General features: G+C 43.9%; 1 protein-coding gene across 13 annotated transcripts in view; it reads right to left on the bottom strand.

Annotated features, from left to right (window-relative positions):
- The window catches only part of PCDH15 (protocadherin related 15), an 883,259-nt gene that overhangs the window by 456,355 nt on the left and 408,310 nt on the right, over positions 1–18,594 (bottom strand). For all 13 annotated transcript variants that reach the window (XM_084525148.1, XM_084525147.1, XM_084525146.1 and 10 more), the window contains one exon: positions 4,477–4,538. The gene's annotated coding sequence lies outside the window, so the exon portion shown is untranslated. The remainder of the gene's footprint in view (positions 1–4,476; positions 4,539–18,594) is intronic.

Here is an 18,594-nt window from a genome sequence, read left to right as displayed (position 1 = left end):
ATTTCAGCCCCAGTATTGGGAGCTTTTTATTTCTGTCTCTTCAGCAGCTGAGAATAAATAAGAGCCCTAGCGAATGTACTAATACCTGCAGTCACTCTGCACCCACGGCACTGAAAGCTCATCGGGTAGGTCAACTTTTTATGCAGCTAGCTAGCCTGCCAAGTTGTTATTTCTGTCTACACTGGGGGCACCACCCCTCCCCTCGCCTACAGGTTCCCTGCTGAGCTTCCTGGATAACCTGCAACAGTGATGTGACAAGTCGTGTATTTAGGTATTAATTGAAGCATTACCTAGTGAAAATGGAACAAAACAAAAAAGCATCAATGGCTGAGTGAGCCAGGCAATACTGGCACTAGTTAGCACTCTGTTTTGATATTAAACAAAGATTCACTAAGAAGGTATCAGTTCCAAGATGTTAGGGATTTAGGAGTATTTTCCTGATGTATTTTATTTTACTGCATAAAAAAGTATATATGCAACTACAAAGCTTTCTTTTTTAGATCCTAGATCAGCATATATTAAGAAACAATGTAAGCAAAGGCATGGATACTATACATCATTCCAGGGCACCCAGTGTGTTCCAACAAGTGCATAGTAATGCCCTTCTCTCTCCTAGAGGCACTTGTGTGCCCAGTACCTCTGCAAGCATAACACATTGAAACGCAGAGTGCTGGGATGATCCTGCCAAGGCATCAGCTTGTTGCCACTACAGCAATGGCTTTGTAATGGCCCTACTTACAGAAAATGGGCCACAATCGTGAGTTTACTACTTTGCAGTTGCGTGGCGAGGTTCTTCCTGAGTTCGCTGTTCAGCACAGGTAACTGCTTTCAGGCTGCCTCTGTTGTGTCTCTTAATGAAAGCATTAGGAGTTATACTACCCTGCCATTACACTCAGGCTCGCAGAGAAGGAGCTACAAAGGAAAGGCATCGCAGGTGTAATTAATGGTGAGAGCACTGCAGCTGAGAGAGGGGACCTCTACTGAGAATCACCCAGGGAAACCGAAGACAAAGACAGTCCTTAAGCTGCTGACTGCAGAAATACATGTAAGTTCTGATCCAAAAATCAAATTGACTGCAGTTAACAGGTACTACCTGTTTTGTCCTGCTCTGCCTTGAAGTTGCTGTGTTATTGGAAGACCCTTTCAGGCTAACACTAACACACACCAAAATTACCACCTCCCAGCATTTACCCTCAGTGAGACAGACCACATTTGTGCAGTAATAAAAGCAGGCTGCTTCCTGCCAGATATCACAAGGATCATCATTTGGATCACAGCAGTGGGCTCCTCAGTGACAACAGGAAGGCTGGGCATGCACATACAGCTTCCAGGAGGCAACACAAAGCAGCGCCAGCATTTGGGAGCTGATCTCCCCTGGCATTGACAGTGCACAGGGTCAGACAGAGGAGCATCAAGAGGCTGGAAGGAGAGAACAGCAGGCAGGCACCTTCCAACAGCAGCTGCTGAAGGGAAGGCCTAGTATATGGGAAAACACTGAAGAAAGAGCAGAAGATTGTTTTCCTCTTCTCCCAAAGGGTCTACAACGCACGACCGCTGACCTCCTTTCCCGTATTTGCCTACATCCTAAATGTACCCATCTGACCTCTTTATCTTTTTATACTCTTATTACCTATGGTTCTCTGGAGGAATTCTCTCTGGATATTTTACACTTTCCTTATACTCATTACTGTGATTGAAATCTCCTATAAGAAGGCAAATGCTTCAGAGCTCCTTCCTTGTTAAATCTCAAAAATCTCATCAATAATAAAACATTTTGCAGTAAGTGACAATTTGCAATGGCTTATTTGTGCTCCAAGACTCTGACACCAAGAAAGAGAAATCCTTCTGTGATGCACCAAATCCCCAATCAACCGGAAAATTAGGAAGAATAATGCAAGGCTGCAGATCTGTGTAAATTCATTTTCCATATTCATCTTCCACAACTAAGTTTCTAAAAGTGCTGACTAATTCTGGGTGCCCAAGCAGGCAGCAGGCACTGGTGTACAGCCAGGCCAAGTCACCTCCGTGTGGCTTTTCTTGTGTCTCTGTACACTTGCAATAGCTGACAAGATTTCTCTCTGTTTGGGAGTATAATTTAGGAACAAATTCACTTTGGGGAGGAATTGCCCAGTGCTGAGATACAATTCAACTGAAGTTCAAACTTCAGAGTCTATAAAACTACCTATAACCGTATCTTGAATGGGGAAAATAAATTTAGGGATGTACACAGGAGAGACAAATCACAGAGATAAGTATCATACATAAATCTACAGAAGCTACGTAATTACTGGATCAGAGATCCATGAATAATCTCATTCCTGTTTAGGACAGAGCTGCTGATACATTAAGGACGTCCCTGCAGGATTGCTGCAGTTCAGGCCAGATGCCCACTTCTGAAGTGGCCATCGCCATCGCTCCCACCTCACAGCATGGTGGTTTGCACTGCAGCGAGGTCTAGGAGCACAAAAACTGGATTCCTGGAGAATAAAACTCTGAAATCTAGGAGAGTCTTGGTCTTTCTGCAGCTGAGGTCCAGGCACCTAAGGGGACCAAGCTCGAGCCAGTCTGCATGAATTCTCCTGTACCTGTCAGTGGTTGTCAGGGCCCAGCACCAACTGTGTCACCCTAGGATGCACCAAGTCCATGCAACAAAGATTCTGCTGAAGTCTTGCCATACTTTAAAGATGGCATTTCCACTTTCAGCTGGGTTTCTCCAAGAAGCATGGCTTACTTAACTACCCCATGCTACTGTCCCCGTGTCCTTCCCCAAAGAGTTTGTGTGGCGGTGTCAAAGCTTTGGAGACGCAAACCATTCCTGAGAACACGCAGCCAGGCAGAGGAGAGCTGTTCCCCAGTACCCCTCCAAGGCTGTGGGTTACACTTAGTGTTCGTTAGATGACATCTGCTAATGAGGTGGTTGTTCTGACTCCCCAGGAGAGGGAACGGCCCCAAACTGGTGCCTCATGAGGAAACCCAGGGCCCAGGCAGGGGACACAGAGCTGCCAGGACACTAGGCCTCACCGTGCTCTTGCTGAGAGCACAAGTAACAGGTTCAGCAGCATTTCTGCTCCTCATATATATAAGATGATCTCTCCCCTGAAAAGTGCTTTTAACACAAATATGTGAAAAGGGATAAATGGTCAAACATCTGATGCACGGCTCACAATTTGCAATCTTACCAGCTGTAGCAAAGCAGGCATGCTCTTATGTGGAATGTCACACAGTACCTTTTGTATTCACATGAGCCAGCATTGCCAGTCGCTGTGTTAAAACCTGAATTTCTCCCTCTGTAAATATTTTTTTCCTTCCTAGTGAATGTGGAAAACATCATTTAGTTCTAGGAGCACCTTTGCAATTATCTTAAAAGATTGTATAAACCAGTGCACAGCAGTACCAGCCAGAGACAGTCATTGCTGCAATATTATTTTCTTTTCATCTAATTCCATTTGCAAGACCTCTAGAGGGCAGTGAATAAAAGAAAATAAAGTACCAGAAATAGCCAGAAATGTTAAATACAATATTAAAAACTGGGATCTCCTCTAATTATTCCCTTGCATTGAAAGCCTTCCAGGTAATTCTATGGATTTATGGATTAATGCAATGGGATTTCTCCACCCCCAAATCCTACGCTCTGCTGCAGTTTGCACTGACAAACCTTACAGCAACGCATTTCCCCAGTCATTTACTTCATTAAGCAGAAATCACTTTCTTGCAACTAAGCTAGAACATGCAGCAGGCCATCTTATTTCCACGGTGCTCACAGGCAAACAAAGTACTAATTTTCCTTCAGAAAGTCACACTAAGCCAAAACAAAAGGAAAACACAGTCTAGTAAACAGGAACTACAGCAGAATGTAGTCTCATATAACTCCTCTTTGATTTTCACGCATGTACTGGACACAGTTCAGGCATGCTGCTAATAGCTTCATTATTCATTTCATGGTAGGATATACAATTAACCCATTACCCAAGGAAAATGTAAAATCTAGGATAAAACTTGATTTAGGTACAACAGAAAAAAAATGAAGAGTAGATACAATATACTTTACCTTATCTGGTCCAGTAAGAATAGCAATCAATACAGCACCAGCCCATATTACATAATTTCAGCTATGCTTTAGTAACTTTTTATGGCTTTACCAACCTTTGTGTGACTCAGAAATTAGCTATGCAATTACCACAGGCAGAGCTGTCCTCATGGTGAGTTAATGCCCTGCTTATTTTGGGAATGCAGAACAGGTGTTAATGCATCTACAGACACAAGGAACTGAGAGTGCAACAAAATAATGCCTGGAAATGTGTATGTTAACACGTGATGTCAGGGCCCCATGGACACTAACACACCTTGCAGGCCCCCTGGCTTGCCCTCACTGGCGTGCTGGGACAGCACACTACACTGGCCCCCAGCAATACCCCAAAAGAGTTAGAGAGGTAACAGATGCTTTTGTCATTTGCATTTGTGAAGATACAGACTTACGTGAACTTCTGAGCCTTCTTCATGCTCCACTGAAGTTTGCTGCAATGTCTCTGAATGATGTCCTACAGGGACAAAAAATTGGGAAAAAGTTTTTCTTTCTCATTTAACAGAATGCAACTAAATAATTTTGCTAACATTTACACTTTCTGTCCCATCTTGAAAGAACAAATAACGCATGCAAGTGGCAAAGGAATGAGGAGACTTTGCAAAAAGCCATTTGACTTCTTGCCAAACTCCACACACTAGATAGGTTTTTGAAGGTCCCTTATTCCCCTCCTAATCTTTTTTCAAAAATTCTCAGACAAAACTGAGCAGCAACTCAAGCTATTTTCTCTTATCACAAAGCTTCTTATATTTAGTAAGTTCTGATGTGTAGAGCCAAGACACTTGTATAGAAACATCATTACTGTAGTGAAGTGGAACTGACAATGAAAGAAAAGGACCACTAGGCACAGACAGCCATGCTAGGGAGAGGACCACTTTGGCTGGTAATGTGAACTTACAAAACACCTGTTTAAAAGCCAGAAAGGAAAATGGATTTGACTGAATGAGTTTCAAAGCCAACTAAATTGCAGTTTACTCACAAAGCCCACATCTGCACACACCCACTAGCAGACAGAAATACGCAACCCCCCTTAGCAAATGCCTGGAAAAAAATTAAGGCCAGAAGTCACATGTTGGTCTCAAGTAATTGAAAAAATGGTGAGAAAATAACACTTTATGCAACTCTACAGCCAGAAAATAACCACATTCCAACTAAAGAAATAAAGACAAGTGCTCTGGGACATATCCTCACTGATAACTTTTCACTAATGCTCCCCTAAAAGTCTGCAAAACATTAACCTCTTTACTATGGAGTCAAATGTCAGTGTGAAGGCAAGAAGTTAAGCCACAAAGAACAAAGAAGGGATGAGAGGATGAATCCACAATTTAAGCAGGAGGGCTGGGGCAGCCCTGACTACTGCATGCCAGGAGGGTCTCTCATTCCATCTCAGAGGTAATCTACATCATGTTCAGGCTGTGCTCCTAAAACAAGTGGCAGCGCTCCTAAAACAAGTGGCTTTTGAGGTGAAAGAGCACACCTCAGGCTGGAAACCAGAAGGGACGCTGGGCATCACCTTCCCCACAGCACGCGGAAATGCACTGTTTCTGCAAAGTGGCCAAGGAGAGGGACGTACAGGAGGCACAATTAAGAATGGTCTGTAAATCTCAGTTACATACAGCCCTGCTTACAAGAATCGTTTGTTTGAGTGTGAGCCAGCAACTCCCCACCCCAGGCATACAGGGTTCTGCAAACTGAACAAACTGCCTGGGTAGAATTAAAGCGCCCTCCACAAGCAGATTAAAGAACATGGCCATAAAAGTAGCACAGACAACTATCCTCTCTCTCAAACCCTGGAAAACAACCATGTAATTGAATATAAACTAAGAGAAGCTGGATTCTTTGAAATGACCTGCTTATGGTGTGCTCCTCCAGGAGTAATCCAAATGCTGTAATGCATTTTAGCATTAATGCAACAGAGACTTTCATTTCAACTGAACAAGTAAATACAAATGGTTATGTCTCAAACAAAGATGTAATTTTGCACAAAACCACAAAGCTAGACTCGCTCTGGCTCGTTACAAAACATTAGTAGTGTGAGGGCTTGCAGCTGAAGGTACTGTGAGGACCTGTTCTTCGGGCTAGGAAGATGAGGCCTACAGCAGATGAGACTTTCCTGATGCAGACCCTTGGGGCCATTCCCATCCTAAGGCAGCACTTTTCAGACAATGTCTCAAGAAATAAAACCCATCCTGACCAGTAACTTTTGTACAGGTTGGTATGTCTGGCTGCTGTCACTGCTGTTTGTAACACACTTTTTACTCCTGGAGTCGCTTGCTTAGGCAGCTGCAGAAAAGAGATGTTTCAATTCCCAAGGCACAAGCTCCTGCCTTCTCTTCTCTTCTCTTCCTTGCCCTTCTCTACCGTGCCAGGGACTTCTTTCAGCCACTGCTGCCACCCGGCAGCTCCTCGTACAGGGGAAAATGCACCAGCTGGCAAGACTCAGGCATATTTGCTCCATTTCATGGTCTTTTGCCTCAAATTTCTTGCACATCTGGTTATGCAGAAAATTAGGTAAAATAATACTATAGCAATAAAGCTGAATTACTGCAGAAAGCAATTTGGCTACGTAGGTCACTGGCAAATCAGAAAGGCTTCTGTGAACCTACTACTAGCTTAGTGAGGAGGGGGTAAATCACTAAAACAATGAAATATTTAATCCATAACTTTGAAATAATCCCAAATCTATTTTCTGACTTTCTCTCAGTAGCAAGTACATTAAGAAGCTCCTGGTGAGCACAGCCATCATGCTAATTAAAAACCAAAAATAAAAACTGGAAAATAAGAGTTAGCTTAATTGGAACAGGTAAGGCTTCACGTTCCCTCTCCACCATCAGTGCTATTGCTCCGAATCTTTAATTATAGCAAAATGGACTTTTCCCTTCAGGCACTATGATTTACAGTTGAAATCAAAATGCACATTGTGTTCGGAAATTGCCTGGGCACCTGTACATGCTACTGAGTAACCTGGCGAGAGCCTCTACATCAGGGCTGGGGGAATACACTGAGAAAATCTCAGCTTACCCAACCTGCAGACTACCGGCATCCCACTGCTAGCCCCAGGAGGAAAGTGAGGCAACCAGGTCACTGCCTACCTCTGCATTCACCCCTGCTTTCAGACGCATATGGAATTCACCCCCCTGCACTGGCCCTACCTCTTTACGAAGCTGGTTATGCTGGGAAGCGGAGCCTAGGAGCTTGGACAGTGCTGAGGTGTATTTTAAGCGATTTGTTCAATGAGGTTGTCCTTTCTTTCAATTTTATTTTTTTTAGAATGAGCTCTCACTGTCACTACTTTACTTCCACTAGAAAACAGTGGATAATTAAGAGAAAACATTATTGTAAATCAACAGAACTGAAAGGAACAACTCCGGCATCCAAATGAAGGCATTTCACAATTCAAGTCTACAAGAACTTAATTCATTCACATTCAGGTTTCTGTTCCGGTTTTTGGCCTAATTTAGATATTGTTCCCTAACCAGAAAACCACATGGTTTTTGCCCCATGCATCAGCTGGCAAGCGGAGATGGACAAGCACCAAGTCCTCCACACAAGAAGAAGAAATCACCTGCGTATGGCACAGGTACAGCACAGGGATGGAGCTGCTCGGCACTGAGCAGAAACACTGGGGAGACCACGGAGCATCACAGCAATGCTGGAAGGACAAACCAGAACTCAGCTAGGGCGGTGTCCACCCAGTGCAGGAAGAAAATTCAGGCTCTGCTCTGGAGAGGTGTTCCCCAGCGAAGCAAGGTGCCCAGTCCTGGGCACTGAGCTTACAGACAGAGGGAGAGCATTCTCACAGCACTCGGGAACAACAGGAGTATTAAGGGATTTGCAGAATGCATCCTGCAAATAAAGACTGCAAGAATAACAACGATCACATTCGTTAAAGTGTTGTAAAGTGGAATTATTTACAAAGGAAGGTAACTGTGAATAGCAGAAAAACACCAGACTTCTGTGCTTAGCACAACAGAACCTGCAAGGGTGATATAAACAAACAGGGATGGCTTTACCTACCCAAATTACCAAAAACCCTGCCTGCTCACAGCCTGAAAAAAGCTGCAATACCACTTCAGATGCAATTTGAAACGTTTCTGTCAATGTAAGGAAACAGAACCACCATCCTATCTTGCCCAAAGTGAGATTATTTATACATAACTTGATTTTAGCTCCCGATGAAATTCTGCTCGTGTTTCATTTTTCAGTCTGTCCATAAAGACCTTGCAGCTGCTGGCAGACCTCTCCAAGGAAGCGGGACATACACTTGGAGCAAACTGGCCAAGGCCAAGAAAGCACAAAATTGCTGTAGCAGCTTAATAAATAAAACAATGGCCAGGTAAATCCTACCAAGATTTACACCTGTGTGTGAAAAAGGGAGTAGGAAACATACATTGCACTTGTACTGCAAGTACAGTCAACTAGCTCTGTCCTTTTGGTTCTACTCCACACAGGTTGTATACCTTGACTTAGGTGAAACTGAGAAAATGTGAATACATAATAGGAAACTGATGTAACTCTATTTTAAGAGAATGAATTTTCTTTCCTTTTCAATGCCTCTCCCTTTCAACAGTCAGCATCTGAAGCAACTGGCCCTACTTGCTCTCCTCAGAGGTGCTGCTGAAGCTGATGGCAGGCAAGCAAAGGACAAAGGAACATGGCAAAAGCAAGAAGCCTGCAAAAGGGTTAAGATTATGGCAGCAGTGCTGCTGGCTCTGAAAAAAAAATATGTTACAAAGCAGCAATCTAAATCTGAAAGAGTCTGATGTGTAAGGCAGCTTTTAGGCATATGAGTTTGTATCCTGCTTTACTGATGAGTCACAGTTGTGCCTTTCTTTATCCCAAGCTGTAAGAAAACAAAAAATTGTAATTGTTGCAGAAGTTCTGTCTGTTCAGAAAAAGTTACATTTTGTCCTAAGAGCAGTGCTATCTATCATGGCAGAACCTTCCAACACGGCTCGCAGAAGCATGGAAAACATAATTTTCCAGTTGCACTTTGTCACCTTCAATGGCAATGATGCCTTTACCCATTTTATTTTTCAAGTGTTTTCTGTTCATGTTTTATTTGGGTCTGTTTTGCCTTTTAGCATTTCAAACACTCCTGAGAAATCAGAAAGGAAAAAAGGACAGCGGGACATGTTGAATGAGATGTTAAATTAACTACCTGCATATTCAGTTTGTCTTTGTGTTGGAATGGTTGCTACTACGTGTTCCTCCAGGAAAATAAATGAGGTTGAGAGATGGGAAATTTTTCTTCTTGCAAAAAATTCTTGCAATAACTTATTTTTCTTTAAAACTAATAGCCTAGCTGGATCCCAATGCCAATCCGAGTGGCAGCCACACAACACAGACTCAGCAAGCTGCTTCCAGCCATCAGCACTTACACATTTTATGGACGTGGTTGAAGTGCTCAGGTTCTTTGGTCTCACTGCTTCTCGTTGACAGTCACTAATCTAGAACGTGGAAATACTCTTAAAACAAATAAATGCCCTGGGAGATACCCTGAAATCATGAATATATGGTGCAGTTTTTGTTCATGGACAACTAGATTGAGTGTTTGAGTGTTTTCACAGCCTCAGCAGTTTTTATCTCAGATCTCTTCGGGAAGAAGCTGTGTATGTGCAGTGGGGTACTCCATGGGTTTATAACCAGTGGTATTATATGACCCTCAGAAACCTCGAGGTCTGTTGAATTAATTTAGTAGGACTAGCACTTGATACCTGATGGGGCCATGACCTCATAACGCAGCTAAAAGGAGGAATGTGGCAATCTAAGGTGAAGGGAGCAAGCCTTGTGATTTGCGGACATTCAGTATCATTATAGTAAGAACTTTCATCTAAGCAGAAATATACCAACGATAAAAAATATTTTACCATTGTTGGTAGAGTAAAAACAAAAAAACAAAAAACAAAACAAAACAAAACAAAACAAAAAAAAAAAAAAAGGAAAAAAGTCTATGGAAATCATTATCAGAGCAAGCCAAGTCCTGACAGTCTCTCATACATTTGCAGCTCCGTGATTTCTGTACCTTCTGACTGGGTCATAATAAAGATGTACTGTTCACAGTGCTTAAATTAGGAAGCCTGTTCACTAGAGGCTGATCTGAGATCAAAATTCAAAGGTAACTCACTCACAGGTATACTAGCTTCTGCCTGCAAAGTAATAAATCAGTAGAGTAAAAGTACTCATATGCAGGAAGTAAAGCAGCAGCAATTTGAGGGGGTTTCATGCAGATTATGCAGCAAAACCAAAATTAAGATATATTTTATTTCAGCCCACCGAATTTCAGCATCTGAAGCAGAACTTCATGGTTTCTTCCTCTAACCTCAGTGAAATTGCCTGAGCTTGGCTTGCTTTTAAAGCACAGCACAGGAGGAGGTAACTCTTACTCCACAGCACTGTTTTCAGCACAAAGGATGAAGGAGGTTTCACCAAATGGCTGCATCCTGGAAGGACAACGGTGCTTTTAGCACAGCAGGAGGAGGAAGCAGGCATGCCCCGTACAGCAGGCAGGGCAAGGGAGGGGGCCTGGCCATGCTTTAAGGCAATTCATTGCCGCATATGCTGAACACTTCCTAAATCAAGCTGGAGCAGAAGTGTTTAGGGCATCAACTCTTGAAACTACAGAGGAGGAATGTCGTAAATTAGATTGTTTCAGGGCTAGTTTTCCCACAGGAAGACAACAACCACCAAAAAAACAACAACACACAAAACAAAACAAAAACCCCACCAGTGATAAAAGGGATTTTAAGATCATTTTTTTCTCTTTGCTGTAAAGACACCTTAACAGGAAAGTACTTATCCACGTACTGTGGGGATAACTGTTGAGTGGTACTGTACCCACACAACATATGTGGCCTCTCAAGTTCCTAAGCCATATTGCTTTAGCCCTGGAAATGGAAACAAACTGGTGGACACTGCCACTGCTACCCTGAAAAACTAGTGACCTCCAAGGAGGTACCTCTGACTTGGAGATGTAGCCACATGGACCTCACTGGCGAGGTCACGTTTCCCTGTAGGACAATCAAGGCAATTCAGACAAAGGCATTCAGTCTATTACCCAAACACGAGCCAAGCTACTGCTCTCCCAAACTTGGCATCTGACCTGGCTGTTGTGCCAAGTGCACAGCCTCTGATAAAAGCCAGTGGGCTGCTTCACTCTGCTGACTTGCAGGTCCCAGGGACAGAAAGATATGGTGTTGGCTTTGCCTTGGTACTCAGGATGGAGGCCTGCCAAGAATTTTAAAGCAGATTAATATATACATGTATGCACTCCACAGGCTCTTTTTCTAAGAGTTCCAGTGTCGGGTATAGGGACAGCCTGGATTTATGAAAGTGTGGGAATGTCCCAAAAGACCTATCACATAACTAGCAAATGTATTAAGTTCCTTTTTTTCTGTCCTTAATAGCAGCTTTAAGACAAGGGCAAGTAAAGTATGTCCCAGTTCTGGTAAACGTTCAGGGCTATCTTTGGAATGACTTTGAGGCAGGATTTCTTCAACACCTGTCAGTGGAGAGGCACAGAGGGTGGCCTTGCCAGAGTTTGGCATCGCTCACTTTGCAAAGGGACAGAGCCCAGCACACATACCATCAAGAGCAATGCCAGCATGGTCCAAAAGGAGGCTCCAGAGCACCTGAGGAGGGAGCTGAGTCTGCATGAAGGAAGCATCCTCGAGAAGTTTTGGTGTTGCAGGCTGAGTCATTACTGCTAACTCCTGCAGACGTGACGTCTCCTCATGTGGATGACAGCATTTGAACTCGGCAGAGATAGCCTCGACCTCGGCCCCAGCTGCTCGGGTACGTGAGCTACGGAAAGATACAGCAGCAACAAAGAGGGCCCCTGGGAGGATTGCTGCCCCAGTTTCTGTTGGGCAGTCCCCCGGAGGCAGCAGAAGGGATAGTATTACTCCTGACCCTGACGAAGAGACTTCTGCTTCACATTTGGAAGAATTAATTGATAGATACTCTGACCAGGACTAGTGGGGCCCTGCCTCTGGCCAGGTAGAGGAGAGGGACAACCGGATTTACTGGACTGTGTGGATTCGATGGCCTGTCACACCGGAACCGCAGAAATATAAAGCTTTAGTGGACACAGGCGCACAGTGTACCCTAATGCCGTCAGGCCACCAAGGGGCAGAACCCATCTCTATCTCCTGAGTGACGGGGGGATCCCAAGAGCTAGCTGTATTGGAAGCTGAAGTGAGTCTAACTGGGAATGAGTGGCAAAAGCACCCCATCATGACTGGCCCAGAGGCTCCATGCATCCTCGGCATAGATTACCTCAAGAAAGGGTACTTCAAGGATCCAAAAGGGTACTGGTGGGCTTCTGGCATAGCTGCCTTGAGCACAGAGAAGATTAAACAGCTGTCTACCCTGCCTGGTCTCTCACAAGACCCTTCTGCTGTAGGATTGCTGAGGATTGAAGAACAGCAAGTGCCAATTGCGACTACAACTGTGCACCGGCGGCAATATCGCACCAACCGAGACTCCCTGATTCCTATCCATGAGTTAGTTCACCATCTGGAGAGCCAAGGAATGATCAGCAAGACTCATTCACCTTTTAACAGTCCTATATGGCCAGTGCGAAAGTCCAATGGCGAGTGGAGGCTAACAGTGGACTATCGGGGCCTGAATGAAGTCACACCACCACTAAGTGCAGCAGTGCCAGACATGCTAGAACTCCAGTACGAACTAGAGTCAAAGGCAGCCAAGTGGTATGCTACAATTGATATTGCTAATGCATTTTTCTCTATCCCTCTAGCAGCAGCATGCAGGCCACATCCCTTATCACCCTCAAGCCTCTAGGAAGGTTGAGATGTACAATGGACTGTTAAAAACTATGCTGCGAGCATTGGGTACTGGGACGTGGAAACATTGGGATATAAATCTACCAGAGGCCACTTGGCTAGTTAACAACAGGCCGTCCTGGTCCTGCTGAAACAAAACCCCTACACACTGTGGGAGAAGCTAAAGTCCCTGTAGTGCATGTGGGGAAGTGGATGGGGAAGGCGGTTTGGGTTGCCCCTGCCATGGGAAAAGGCAAACCCACTCGTGGGATTGTCTTTGCCCAAGGACCAGGGTATACCTGGTGGGTAATGCAGAAAGATGTGGATATCAAGTGTGTGCCTCAAGGAGTTTTAACACTGGGAGAAAATTAATCTGTCATCCAAGTTATGTGTTGTAGGAGGACACTGCAGAACCAATGACAGGCCAACTTTGCAAGGAACCGGGCAAGTGCAACAGTGATATGAGCTAAGCTGGTGCTGGTGTCAAGAAAACCAACTCTGCCTGCCCTGAGTGACCACTTTGACAGATGAAGCTGAAACCATCAACAGTTTTTATGAACATTTTGGGAAAAGACCTATAGAATAAAGAGAAGTACAGACATATAAATGCTTCAATGGACAGAAAACAATGGTGATGAGAACATCTATATACTAAACTGTACCTGATTGTGACACAAATGTTATGGAATAAGGGGTGGAAGTTGTGTTGGGTCTGTCTGAGCAGAGTCACCTTTTCCCTGCAGCAGCCCACACAGTGCTGTACTCTGCACTCGTAGCTGGAACAGCACTGATATCACTCCAGTGTTGTGTCTATTGCTGTGTAGTGCTGGCACAGCATCAGGACTCCTTCCAAGCCCCCAAGAGCCAGCAGGCTGGGGGTGGGCAAGTGATGGGGAGGGGACATTGCCGGGGCAGCTGACCTAAACCAACCAAAGGGATATTCCATAACACCTCATGTCACACTCAGCAATAAAAGGGGGGGGGGGGGGGGGGTTCTCGTGGGGGAGGGGGCTGTTCCTCCTGAACAACCACTATGCGTTTTGAGGCCCTGCTTCCCAGGACATGGCTGAACACCGCTCATTGATGGGAAGTAAAGAATAATTTTTTTCCCTCTCTCTGTGCTTCCGCGCGGACTGATTGTTTCTTTTGTTTCTGTTTTTCCTCCCCATTCCCTTTCCCTTTAATTAAACCTTTCTCATCTCAAACCTCGAGTTCTCTGTGTTGTATTTTCTCCCCCTTCGTCTTTGAGGAGAGGGGGAGTGAGAGAGCGGTTGTGGTGGAGCTCGGCTGCCCACCTGAGTAAAACCACCACAAGGCAATGTTCTCAAACACGCAGCCCATGAGCAGGGCACAGGCAAAGGGTTATACATCTCAGCTCCATGCCTGTTGCCTTGTTCAAGCACCACAAGAAAAGATGAAAGGCTGGCACTCCTACCTTTCCACACACACAATTTCAGAAATATCACATTGAAAGTTTTGTGGGATGCGAGAAAAATGGTGGTATGCTCCGTCTCAGCTCTAGCTTGATTTGGAAGAGTTTCTTGTACAGACAGGGCTGCATATGTTTAGAAACGTGTAACAGCAGAGCATCAACAAATATTTTCTGATCTCTACCCATGTAAGGATTAAAAGTTTGTCAGCTCAATGAAGGCAAACTGTGGTTGCAAAAACTGGGTTTGCAGTGACCATAAAGTCAGAAGCAGTGGGTCTTGCAGTCAGTGTGATTTTATAAGCATTCACATTTAATAAAACGCCCACTCTGAATTAGTCACCGGTCCCTGAGTGTCAGAAGCATAGGATAAGCTGGGAAGCCTCTAAATAAACAGTTTAATCTGCCCAGAAAAGCAACAGTGGGCGTAACAGTGTGTCCAGATCTCCAAAAAGGAAATCTGCTAATGGAAAGATGGAGAACAAGAGGGTAGGAGATTGCTCAGAGGGGCCACGCTGCCACAGCACATGAACCTTGTGAGCTGAATCCAGGCAGACTTGTCGTTCAAGCATTTGTGTGCTCTTCAGCAACTGCAAAGTTTGAAGTGTCACTCTGAAGCACTTACATTTACAGTAGCAAAGCCTACGTACACTAGCATTGCTGAACTTCTCAACCAAAATGATGGATCCATCCTAACCTCAGGGAACCAGCAGCATCGGGAAGGTCACGGTCTTGTGCTCCTCTTCCTTGCTCCATGTCGTACAAGACTTTGTAACTGCCCTCTAGGTTTCTGCTGTGCCTGCATGCAAAAAAGGACACAGACCTCCTTGCAAACTTCTCCAGACCCCCAGCAGCCATACCCTTGGGTTAAAACACACCAGGGTTGGTGTGCACCAGTGATTCTGACTATGCCAATAATAAATTTCCAAGCATTTGTCGAAGATCTGGAAGAAGCCTAGGCTAAAGTAAAGAACGAGGAGTGCAGGCGGTTTGCCTGCTGCTAGGGCTGGTTGGAGGGAACTGCTGACCCTTCGGGTTATCAGAAAAGCATATGAAAAGATGCGGGTTCTTCAAAGGGCAATGCTAATAAAGAAAAAAAAATCTCTATCATATGCTAGCACATCTTGATTAGAATTCATGATGATTCATATTCAAAGGCCTGCTTCTAATCCCTAGATATGATACTGACTTATCAACACAGACAGCTGGTTGCAAAGATGCTTTAAAGCATAATTGGCAAACTCACCGATTGGCATTTTTCTCTTCATCAAATGTATCAGATCTTTCATTACTTTCACTGTCTTCGCACCTCACCTCTATACTGATACGTAAGAGCAGCCATCATTTAAACTATGCACTGATGGCGATACGTGTAACTGATGGTTATATGTTACCTATCAGTTAGTGAAAAAGTGGACTCTGCTTATCATAACCGTTGAGACTGTTTTTCCTTCTGTGTTTACTTACATCCAAATTCCCAACTTATCAACCTTGCAAATGCCAGTCTGCCCTGAGGCAAGCAGCTGTAAAGTTCTTCAGCAGACACTTTCCTTGGGACTGAAAGGTCAGTGTTTCTGTTATTTATTCTTATTATAGAAATATTTTACTCTTAAATTCAGCAGGTCCTTCCTACTATCCATGGAAATAATCATCGGAGAATTAAACCAAGAAATGCCAGGGCCTCAGACTAAATTATATTAAATCAAAGTAATCAATCTTGTTGAAGCGTGGACAGAAATATATACAGATAATAGACTCAATAATACAACAGCATCATACTCAAAGAGTAGTGCCCATTTCTTCATGAAGGCAGTGTCTCAGGCAGCAAGCCCTGATCTGGCTGCCAGCTCTCTTTTGTGAAGCCAAACCTGCAAAATCCACTAAGGCTGACTTCTACTGATTTACAATACCCAGAAAAACATACTTTCCATATCATAGGGGTATTCCATGTCATCTGGGGTCATGCTGAACAATATGTAGGGGTGGCTAGCCGGGGTGGGAGGGTGGACTGCTCGGGGTTTAGCAGGCTGGGCATCAGTCAGCGGGTGGTGAGCAACTGCATTGTGTATCACTTGTTTGTACACATTATTATTAGTAGTACTATTATCATCATCATTATTATTATTTTTATTATTATTTTCCTGTCTTAATAAACTGTCTCTCGTTTCTCTCCCCCATTGCAGAGAGGGAGGCGGGAGGGTGAGTGACTGGCTGTGTAGTGTTTAGCTGCTGACCCAGTTAAACCACAACACCCCAATAACTACTCCCCCAAGGCATGCTGTATAAATAGATGTCATTACAGCAAAGTAAACCATGGGAGCTGGGGCTTCCATAAAACTACAGAGCAAAAGCAGGAGGAACAATCTGAGTTATTAGAGGGGCCTTACATTAGTTCAGGATCTGAAGATAATCTGAGCAATACTGACGAAATGCTAGTGAAAACACGGGGCTTCCAGTCGGACTATTCAGATCAGACCTGCAGTTGCTTAACTGAGAATATCCGTAAACTGGATTACCTCCAGATAACGATCCTATTTATGTGCAAAAGCATGTGCTTGCAGCATAACGATCAGTGTACATGAATGGGAAATGCTCAAGTAAGATATGTGGCCTAGCAGCAAACTCCTACTATCACTTGTAAGAATACAAACTGCTTAGGAAGAGAAATCTAATGAACTTTGCTGGTGCTGCGACTTGATCAACAATGCACTGATGTTTTGTTCCTTATGGCATTGGTTTAGAGGAGAAAATGTAGGAGATCACTGTGGAAATAGGTTTAATTTGAGGCTGGAGAAGTCAAGCCCCATGGTTAGCAGGAGAAACAGATGGACAGCACCAAGTTAGGTCTTGATCCCCTGCTGTGCTCGTACAAGCAAGCTTACAGATGGCAAATTTGCCATTAGGAACAGTGAAATCTCATGGTGACAGGCATTGTGTTAAAAAACAAAACCAGACAAACCCTAGAAAGTTACCTGGTACTCTTAATTTACCCCTTGCTATCTAAAAAGAGGACATGAGTGCATTTGGGAGCACCACAGGGTGCTAGAACCACTTCCCAGACAAGTCATGCTGCCTGTCAGAGAAGAAGGAGGCATATCCTTTTCTTTAAATCGGCTTAGTTCAATTACATACTGCTATTCTTTTCAGAGTCCGATGAAAACCTTCTTTAAAAACATCAGACAAATTCACCAGACACCACGTTTCACAAATAAATGAGCAGCAGGTTTTAAATAATTTCTTCATTTCACACTGTTTTTTAGCATCTGGAAACACAAAATCTGCTCCCTTTCTCTTGGTTAATATCACTTCTTTGGTTTATGGCATGCTTCTGCCAGCAACTTCACTTGCACATCAAAAACTTCAGAGTGTTTATAAGTAAACTTTTATTTAATAACAAGGACTTCTAGGTCAGTTTCTCTAATTTCAGTGCTTCGCATATGAGAGCTGAAAATTAACATACAGGTACCTCCTTGGTACTGCCTAACTGCACAGCAAGGATGCAGAAAGCACAGAAAGCATTAAGGGAATGGAGAAGAGTACAGAAACACCATAGTGCTACTACAGAAGTCACTTCTATGCCTACCTACAGGACTAGATTTATAGCTAATGTGGACCACAGGCATGTCCCAGCCTAAGACTGACAGATTTGAAGATAACGTGATTGGAGACTATTTTTCTGCTCCTGAATTATTCTACCATTTTGCTATGAAAACTGTTTGAAAAACACCTTTTTGTGGAAAAATACCAGACAAAAAAATGGGAAATCTCATTCGTATTCAAAAGCTGCGACATCATTTTTGATGCGGAAAATACTTTTTTTTTTTTTCTTTTTTTCTGTCCTCACACAAGGCTTTTGGTCTTTGCTGTCCAAATACTAAATTATTTCTCTTCATAGAGCAGAACAGCAGGCAATTTTGACACACTAAGCTTCTGCTAATGAGTTTACAGTTTTCTATTTCATAATGAGCACAATTAAATCAACTCTAGCTGCTAGCGTGTGTTTTCTTGCTAAGGGAAAACTCTATCAGTTGCTGCTTTGACATTAATATTCTCCCGAGTTTTGCTGTTTGTTTCTTAAAAAGAACAACCCTCCAAAACTATTTTGATGTGTGACTTCTCTTGGCAGAGCGTTCGCCCTGTTCTCTGCTGCTGCCACCAGCCGCCTGATGCGGGGCCACTCCTGAAGGAGAGCCTCTGCCTTTCTTCGTGTGTCTCAGCCAGGGAAACCTCCCTGGGGTGGGGAATGACCTCCTTGGCTGGAAGCAGCCTGCTGCTCTACGTGCCCACCATACAGAAAGCGT

The sequence above is a fragment of the Aythya ferina genome (assembly GCF_964211825.1).
Source record: "Aythya ferina genome assembly, chromosome: 7".
NCBI classification, from domain to species: domain Eukaryota; kingdom Metazoa; phylum Chordata; class Aves; order Anseriformes; family Anatidae; genus Aythya; species Aythya ferina.
Note: the sequence above shows the minus strand (reverse complement) of the source record. Positions and strands in the feature narration are given on the sequence as shown.